General features: G+C 40.4%; 2 long non-coding RNA genes across 2 annotated transcripts; both read right to left on the bottom strand.

Annotated features, from left to right (window-relative positions):
- Window positions 1-903: 903 nt before the first annotated feature.
- LOC123986515 lies at window positions 904-3885 on the bottom strand. Its single transcript, XR_006828896.1, has 3 exons — window positions 3874-3885; window positions 2675-2807; window positions 904-934 (listed from the first exon to the last, which is right to left on the bottom strand). It is a non-coding gene; the product is annotated as an uncharacterized LOC123986515 (long non-coding RNA).
- Window positions 3886-7063: 3178 nt separating this feature from the next.
- LOC123986512 lies at window positions 7064-8114 on the bottom strand. Its single transcript, XR_006828893.1, has 4 exons — window positions 7956-8114; window positions 7565-7839; window positions 7222-7448; window positions 7064-7131 (listed from the first exon to the last, which is right to left on the bottom strand). It is a non-coding gene; the product is annotated as an uncharacterized LOC123986512 (long non-coding RNA).
- Window positions 8115-8128: the final 14 nt, after the last annotated feature.

Here is an 8128-nt window from a genome sequence, read left to right as displayed (position 1 = left end):
GACCTTAGCTGGAGCACTGTGGGTGTAATAAACAGGTGAAGACATATCTTTAAAAAGGGCCTTTTAAGGAAGCGTTTTTTTTTGCTATATGCACTTTTGTTCAATCATTTGACTTCACAATTTGGTGACAAATTAAAGGAAACGTAAATAAATGAGTGGAGAAACATAACAAATGCAGCTGCTTCTGCATGAGGTGCAAAGGTAAGTGAGTTGTTTGGTAAGTATGAAAATGTGAATCATGTGCTATGACCTTCACAGTCAACAGACCTCAACCCAGTTGAACTTCTGTGGGAGAGTTTGGTGTGACATGTTAGACAACGTCTCCAACTGCATCATTAAAACAGTTGGCAATATCTCTTACATGGGCCAGTGACGCTGCTTAGTGGAGCTGTAAAGTCCGATTCATTCTGCTGATTCAAATTATATCGTTCGGTTCAGTTCAAAGATTCATTGTCACTGACAATGTAGATCCTTCACTTACTTTCGTTACGCTATGTGGTCACATCACAGTTCAAAGGCCCCTCAGTACGTACATCAGTAAGTGAACACATCACCTCTCACACATTCTGCATTGATACTGCCTGGATGTTGCTGTTTCAAGCTGTTATGTAAGTTTCAGATCAAATCTAGCCTATACAAGCACCATTTATAAGGTTAATAATTCAGCAGCCTATTATTCACAAACAAAGATCTCGGCAGCAAAGATAAATATTTAAAATAGTTTATTGCATGTTATGGATGGAGGTGAGCTGAGATGATTTACGGTCCGGAGTTATGAATACAGGGATAGAGGGATGGGGGAGAAATCTGTTTTGCGGAATGTTAGATGGAGGAGAATGAAGAAGGCCTGTGTGATGGCAGGAACACAGGTGGGAACCTGTGGGAATCAAGACTCTTAGTGGGGGAGCAGTCTCTTCGTAGATCCGACAGGTTCCTGTATACAGACAAAAGAGAGAGAAGGGAAAGAGGGGGTTGCGGAGGGAGGAATGCCAAAGGGACGTGAACTGAAAAGATGTACTTAAGTAGCCTACTTAAGATGCGGAAATGAGATGAGTTCAAGGCGTAGTCTTTTTTCCTGAATCTAGTTATGAACATTTTACAACCACTCATGATTATTACTTTGGTTTTTGTTGTCTTTTAATAGGTTAGGATCATGAAGTTTGTTCTGCAGGCTTGTGATTGCCAAACACCTCCCAAAGACACTATGTTGGTTTGTCCTTTCATTTTACGCTGATCTGTTAGTATGAGGCCCTAATGTGAAACATGCATCTCCCTCTGCTGGTATACACCCGATCAGCCAAAACATTATGACCACTGACAAGTGAAATGAATGACATTGATTGTCTCATTACCATGGCACCTGTCAGTGGGTGTGATATATTAGGCAGATGTGTTAGAAGCAGGAAAAAAGGGCAAGCATGAGGATTTGACCAACTTAGACAAAGGCTGAATTCTGATGGCTAGATGACTGGGTCAGAGCATGTCCAAAACTGCAGCTCTTGTGGGGTGTTCCCGGTCCACAGTGGTCAGTACCTATCAAAAGTGGTCCAAGGAAGGAAATATGGCGAACCAGTGACAGGGTCATGGGTGGCCAAGGCTCAATGATGCACTTTGGGAGCGCCAACTGTGTGGGCCGTTCCAAAAGTCAAACTACTATAGATCAAATTGTTGAAAAAGTTAATGCTGGTTCTGATAGAAAGGTGTCAGAACACACATTGCATCACAGTTTGTTGCGTATGGGGTTGCGTAGCCGCAAACCTGTCAGGGTGCCCATTCTGACCCTGCCCACTGCAGAAAGCACCTACAATGGGCATGTGAGCATCAGAACTGGACCATGGAGCAATGGAAGAAGGTGGCCTGGTCTGATGAATGTTTTCTTTTACATCAAAAGGATGGCCAGGTGCGTGTGCGTCACTTACCTGTGGAATACATGGCACCAGTATGCACTATGGGAAGAAGGCAAAGCACCAGAGGCATTGGGCAACATTGTGCTGAGAAACCTTGGGTCCTGCCAATGTTTAAGAAATGGTTTGAGGAACACTTGGCCTCCGAATTCCCCAGATCTCAAGTCAATTGAGCATCTGTGGTTCGTGCTGGACAAGTCCTATCCATAGAGGCCCCTATCTCGCAACTTCCAGGATCTGCTGCTAACGTCTTGGTGCCAGATACCACAGCACACCTTCAGAGGTCTAGTGGAGTCCATGCCTCGACAGGTATCGGCTGTTTTTGCAGCAATAGGGAGACTCACACAATATTAGGTTGGTGGTCATAATGTTATGGCCTATCAGTGTATGTTGTACAATGATGTCTGGAAATTAAGCTTTAATACTTTTGTGAACACATGCACACAAACTATGCAGGGACACCTGGAAGGAGTTTCACCTTGTCTATAAATCATTTTGATTATCCCACACACCCACACACACATACGCACACTACAGTGATTAATAAGAAGACCAAGACCATCCCGCCTTGATAATTAGCGAGGATCCTCTCTGCATCTCTTGAGAGTTTCTGTCTCCAGCAATTGAAAGTTGATCAATTCTTCTCCTTCCGTTCAGTAGCGGTCAGTAAATAAACACATTTCACTCTAAGGATGTTAGCTGGCTGGGCATTTGGAAAAAGAAACAAATGACATTAGCTCTTTGACTTATTTGAATCGTGTCACACTCACTTAGCTCTTTGTCAATCACATGGAGGCCAAAGAGAAATGGAAGATGTAAAGTCCTTGAGGCATGTTATGTGGATAAGTTACAAGAGTGGTCTAGAAGCAACGCAGAGCACATTTCACTATGTTGCACAAGGACCTGCAATATGAAACAAAGAAAAATAAAGATATCAAAACACAGATGCAGGTTAACATTAGTGCATGCGTGGAAACACACTCAGACACAATGCAAATTAAAATGAACACACATGCAGTGATGAATGTGGGAACATTTAGTCTTGATTTAGCACTACTGTTACTGTCCACCCTCGTCAGCTGACGATAAATTATAATCACATTCCTTCACCTCTATGTCACAAGGAGAATGTATTACCGTCCACAGTGACAGCTTTGGTTGGACACAGTTCATAGCTTCCTGGAAAGCCAAGTGCTCATGAGTGAGAGCACACACACACACACACTGACCGTAGCTACAATACACAGACAGACTAGTAGCACACAAACACACACAGACATGGATAATAGATAATAGGGTCAACTGCCCACAAATGCAACATTTGTCCACATGTCAAAAAAACACAGGGAAATGATGAAAATATTATACATGATTGTTGTGGACCCCTGATTAAACTGCCAAAACCAACACATCAGCCTGTTCCTTGGAGTTTGATTAGGAGAGTGTTTAGCTGTCTGAATAGCTGAGTATAGGTTCGTGTGGACAACACTTTGCGAGGACAGAACAATGATGCATAAAACAACAAAATATTGTTTCATTATTGCTTCATTGCCTTTGCAAAATGAGGTTAACAAAGCTTGCCATGATTTATGAGACAGTCAGCACATTAATATCACCAGTCTCTGCCTTGTTACTGTTCAGCAAAGCACTTCTTCTCGTTTTATATGGTTGTTTTCATCTTGTCAACACCATCCATCACACACATCCCAGCATAATGAATTTCTCTTCAACTTAAAAGTAGTCTTATTTCAAATCTTCAAAGTTTCAGGGAGCATCATTTTCATACATTCCTCATCGCTTTCTACTGTCTGTTGCAAAAGTGTGGGAAGATAATCTTAATATTAAACGTCTCACCCACATTTAAAATGCAATTCAAAAAATATAAATAACAAGATCATGTGAATATTTCCTTCTATTAAATTATAATAATATTTCTGTAAAGTTTATCACAATCCATCTGTAAACTCACGATGGGTTGTGGTGGACTAAAAGGTTCCTTCAGCCCCTTGTGTGCGTTTCCACCATGGTCTAAAGACCTGTGAAGATTAGGCAAATTAACCAGCTGACATAGGCTGCAGGCCTGCACAACATACAAAGTGATGCACAGGCATCATTATTTGTAACTACTATCCATGAGCAAAATTTATAAATGAACATCAGATTTGACTGGAATATAATAAAAATCTTTAGGCTATGCTTGACCTTTAAAAACAGCCTTTTTTGTGTGGAAGTATAATGAAGAGAAATGCGATAACGTTTGTTACATATATCATAACAAATTGGATAAAGCCATCAAGTTCTTAAAATAACTCCAGCACAGCCAAAGCAACACAAACATAAAATTGCTTCCTCCAGCTCCCTCTGCTGGATCTCTCTTGCCACCTTGTCCTTGCTCATCTTCCCAGTCCACTGAACCTTCAACACCAACCAGAAACACCTCAGCAAGTTTCTATGTGGAGGAGCAGCACCTTTACTCTGAGATCCTCCTGTATTACTGACCTATTACTGATCATGTTTGGAGAATGAAGCCAGACTGCTAGAACAAAAATGGAGCAGCAACCTCTCCTACTTGCCTCTAAACTAGGTCTGCAAGGCTAACCTACAGTATTAATATGCTAACTAGCACTGCTTGTCACAGCAATGTAACATGTGGCGTCACATTACATTTACACTAACTATTCTGTTGTTCCTGTTGGCACCTGTTTGTATTTTAGAGCCACATTAAATATTGCTAACTCTGTGTGTCATGTGGTACTGAGAAGGTATCATTTGTCTTTTTAGCTGAAAACTATGGAACATCCATCCAAAGTGACAGAACTGAATGAAAGAATGAATAAATAAATGTGGAAATAAATGCAAGAAAGAATGAATGAATAAAAGAATAAATAAATAAATGTGGAAATATATCAAAGAAAGAATGAATGAATAAAATAATAAATAAATAAATAAATGCAGAAATATATCAAAGAAAGAATAAATGAATAAAAGAATAAATACATACATTTGGTTTTGCCTTTCCCCAAGGAGACCTATTGTCATTGCTTTTCCCATAGAGACCTATTGTCATTGCTTTTTCCTTCCCCTTCCTTAATTGTCAATCAACTTGTTGTGGCCCGCCCACTAAGTCCAACTAATCACTCACAGAAGTATTTCTCTGCATGATCAGAGGTGTATAAAGGTCTGATACACACTCCATACCAGTTGGTGGCGGTAACGCACCAATTCGTTGTTTGCCAACTGACAATAAAAGCACAAGGAAGAAGAAGCTAATGTTAGACAGAACCAGCTCATGTCAATGTGATCTAAATGCAGAAGTATAAGAGATAACTGTAAGAGAGAGAGGGAGAGGAAGAGGGCGGAGAGGCAGAGGTGTTGGAGGTGCAGTCAGGGCAAGGAGAGGCAGAGGACCTACCTGGAGTGATGGCTCAATAGAGGACGAAGAAAGAGTGGAAGCCCTCCAAAGGAACCCGAGGGCTGTTACCGAGGTTTGTATTTATAAGGTTGTTGTAACGTTATTATATTCTGACCTGTTTGCACTTTATGACAAACCCCAGCACACAGTGATAACGTTATTTACATAGCAGCTCAGTGCACATGTACCCTGGTACTGTAACGTTAAATAGTAGTAACATGTCATTTACTGGGCAACAATGATTATATGAAGCCATATTATACAAGTTGAGCAAACACTGGCCAGCCTGCAAACCCTAATATGCAGTACCATGTTGCCAACATAATGTCATGCAACTTATAAAGCCTTATTTTAACAGAATCACAAATTCTTTATTGATACCTGAGGGGAAATTCTTGGTCACAACTGCTAAGCTTGCATGTCAATTAAATATAAAAATTATAAAATCTAAATCTAAATAAAGGTAATGTGGACATGTAAAGTAATTTACAGCAGAACAGAAGTGTAATGATAAATAGTAGTAGTGCATTAAATATTAATAGTAATAATGAGTACCAGTATATTTCATTTGGAATGGATACAATCTTAAAAACAACATCGAGACAGAGTAACCAGAGTATTGAAGCAGAGAATATTGCATATTGAGTATTTTTCCCTGTGTCCTCTTTCTTCAGACTTCTTCAAGAGATGATCCTTGAAGAACACAGAGCTCTCCACCCTTCTGCTGGAGAGGCAGCCAGTCCTGGTCTTTGATGCCTTGATGATGCATCAATGCAGACATGGTGCCCCACCTTCTGCCGGAGTGCCAGGAGTACCTTGGTGTACTTGTGGTAACTGTATGGAAATGCTGTGGCCAGGAGCAAGCGAACAGTGTGAGCCTACTGCCACAATTCTCCCAGTACTGCCTTGAAGAAGGCTTTATTCGCATTCACAGGCAGTACCGGGAGGACATTACGGCATTAGGCCACATCAGGGAGCCTGGGGATGACAACAGGGAGGACCGCAATGGTGCCTATAGACACTTCATCTATTGGCAACATGGAGCTTTAGGCCAGGGAAACCAACTTGTCGTCCCTAGTTGTTGTGTTTGGAGGATTAGAGACAAGTTCCCCGATCCTCAAGGACACTACACGGGTTTTATTCCTGGACTGTGAATTTCCTTCCAGGCTCTCTGGCATGGTCATAAAGTTTCACACAAATACTCACAAACCTGCCTCAGCATCATCAAGGCATCAAACAAATGTACATAGTTAACATTTGATTTACTATTACATTTCTATATATATTTATTCATATTTCTCCCCTTTTTATTTAAATTTGATGTATGTTGTATAGTTATATTGTGTTATAGTTGTTCAACTGCAGTTCAAGGGTATCGAAAAAATAAAAAGGTAAGAAATAGAAGCACATGGTGTTTTTATTCTCATTATATACATTTGAACATTAGAATTTCAAACTTTGCCATAACATTTCCAATACCAATTTTATTTATATTTACATAATAGGGGACAGCTGTAGCCTTACTTATCACTTATTACTGTTCAAATTGTAAACTGTAATTTAGGCTACCTACTGAAAATAATATGCGCTGGTCACAGTGTACTTAGCAGAATAAGATGAAACGTGTACAAATTGTCATCCATCAACTGTTCATAGTTCAATAACCCTGATGTACAGAATAGTAACTTTATGGTTAATAATTGTTTCACAACATTAGCCAGTTATTACACCTACTGCTGCTATTTTTCTTCGCACCATGCCATATGTCCAGACTGTCATGAATTCCAAGGGCCTTGTATTTGCCTTTGTCTGGGTCTATGAAGCGGTAAATAATGTCATGTTGCTATAATATTTATATTGCTGTTATACACATGCATTCATACAATATATCACATGAATACTTACTCATAAGGGCACCAATCTGGGCATGAGCATCTGTGCAGATCTCCACTAGCTTTATTTCTGATGTAAGCTTGTCCAGTCTGGATGAAACTCCTTCTCCAAGACGACAGAGTTCCATGATGTTTGCCACTTGTCTATGGTGGCAACATGAATGATCTCCTTGGCGTCATTCTCCATGGTGGTGTAGCTGCAGTATTGTGCACAGTGACCAGGAGAGTCATTTCTGCCATCTGTTGAAATTTTTTTAAATATAATTCAACAGAAAAACAGTTATTAGTTGTTTCCATACTGTCATTGCTTAGTGTATTCAATAGCTAGATTACATAATACAGTATCAACTACACACCTAGGACAACAACATCTTTCCCTTGAAGGCGACAAAGAACCTCTGTCCTTCTTTCTTCCCAGAAGTCCTTTATTGTATTGACGCAATAAGTGTCCTGAATGGAGAAGAAGGTGTTCCTGTTCACCATCCCCATGTTCATGAATTTGAACAAGAGGGCAACCTTTGCGTAGTTGTTGCCAGACAACAAAATGTTGGTGGACAAGAAATCTCCAGCTTGCATCCCAAACTTCATCACAGGCTGGGAATTCCACCTCCACAAGCTGTGTCCATTATATCTAAAAGTCCCACAGAAGAAACATTTGCTTTTGTCATGTACAGCACTGGCTTTTGGTATAACATTTTTTTTAATACTAATTTAAAGTTGTGATATTCTGTGATTGTCTGGACTTACCCATTCGATAGTAGCTGCTGTGACCTTGGTGGTGATGTTGATCTCAAAGGGTGCAACAGAGTTGCACGGCGCACCAGTCCTCAGAAGGCCAGTGCATTTATCCACAGGCAGGATCAGAAATGTAGCCAGTTGTCTTAAGCAGTTCTCGTATACTATGGAGGCTATGACACCTA

The sequence above is a fragment of the Micropterus dolomieu genome, linkage group LG17 (genome assembly GCF_021292245.1).
Source record: "Micropterus dolomieu isolate WLL.071019.BEF.003 ecotype Adirondacks linkage group LG17, ASM2129224v1, whole genome shotgun sequence".
Lineage (NCBI taxonomy): Eukaryota > Metazoa > Chordata > Actinopteri > Centrarchiformes > Centrarchidae > Micropterus > Micropterus dolomieu.
Note: the sequence above shows the minus strand (reverse complement) of the source record. Positions and strands in the feature narration are given on the sequence as shown.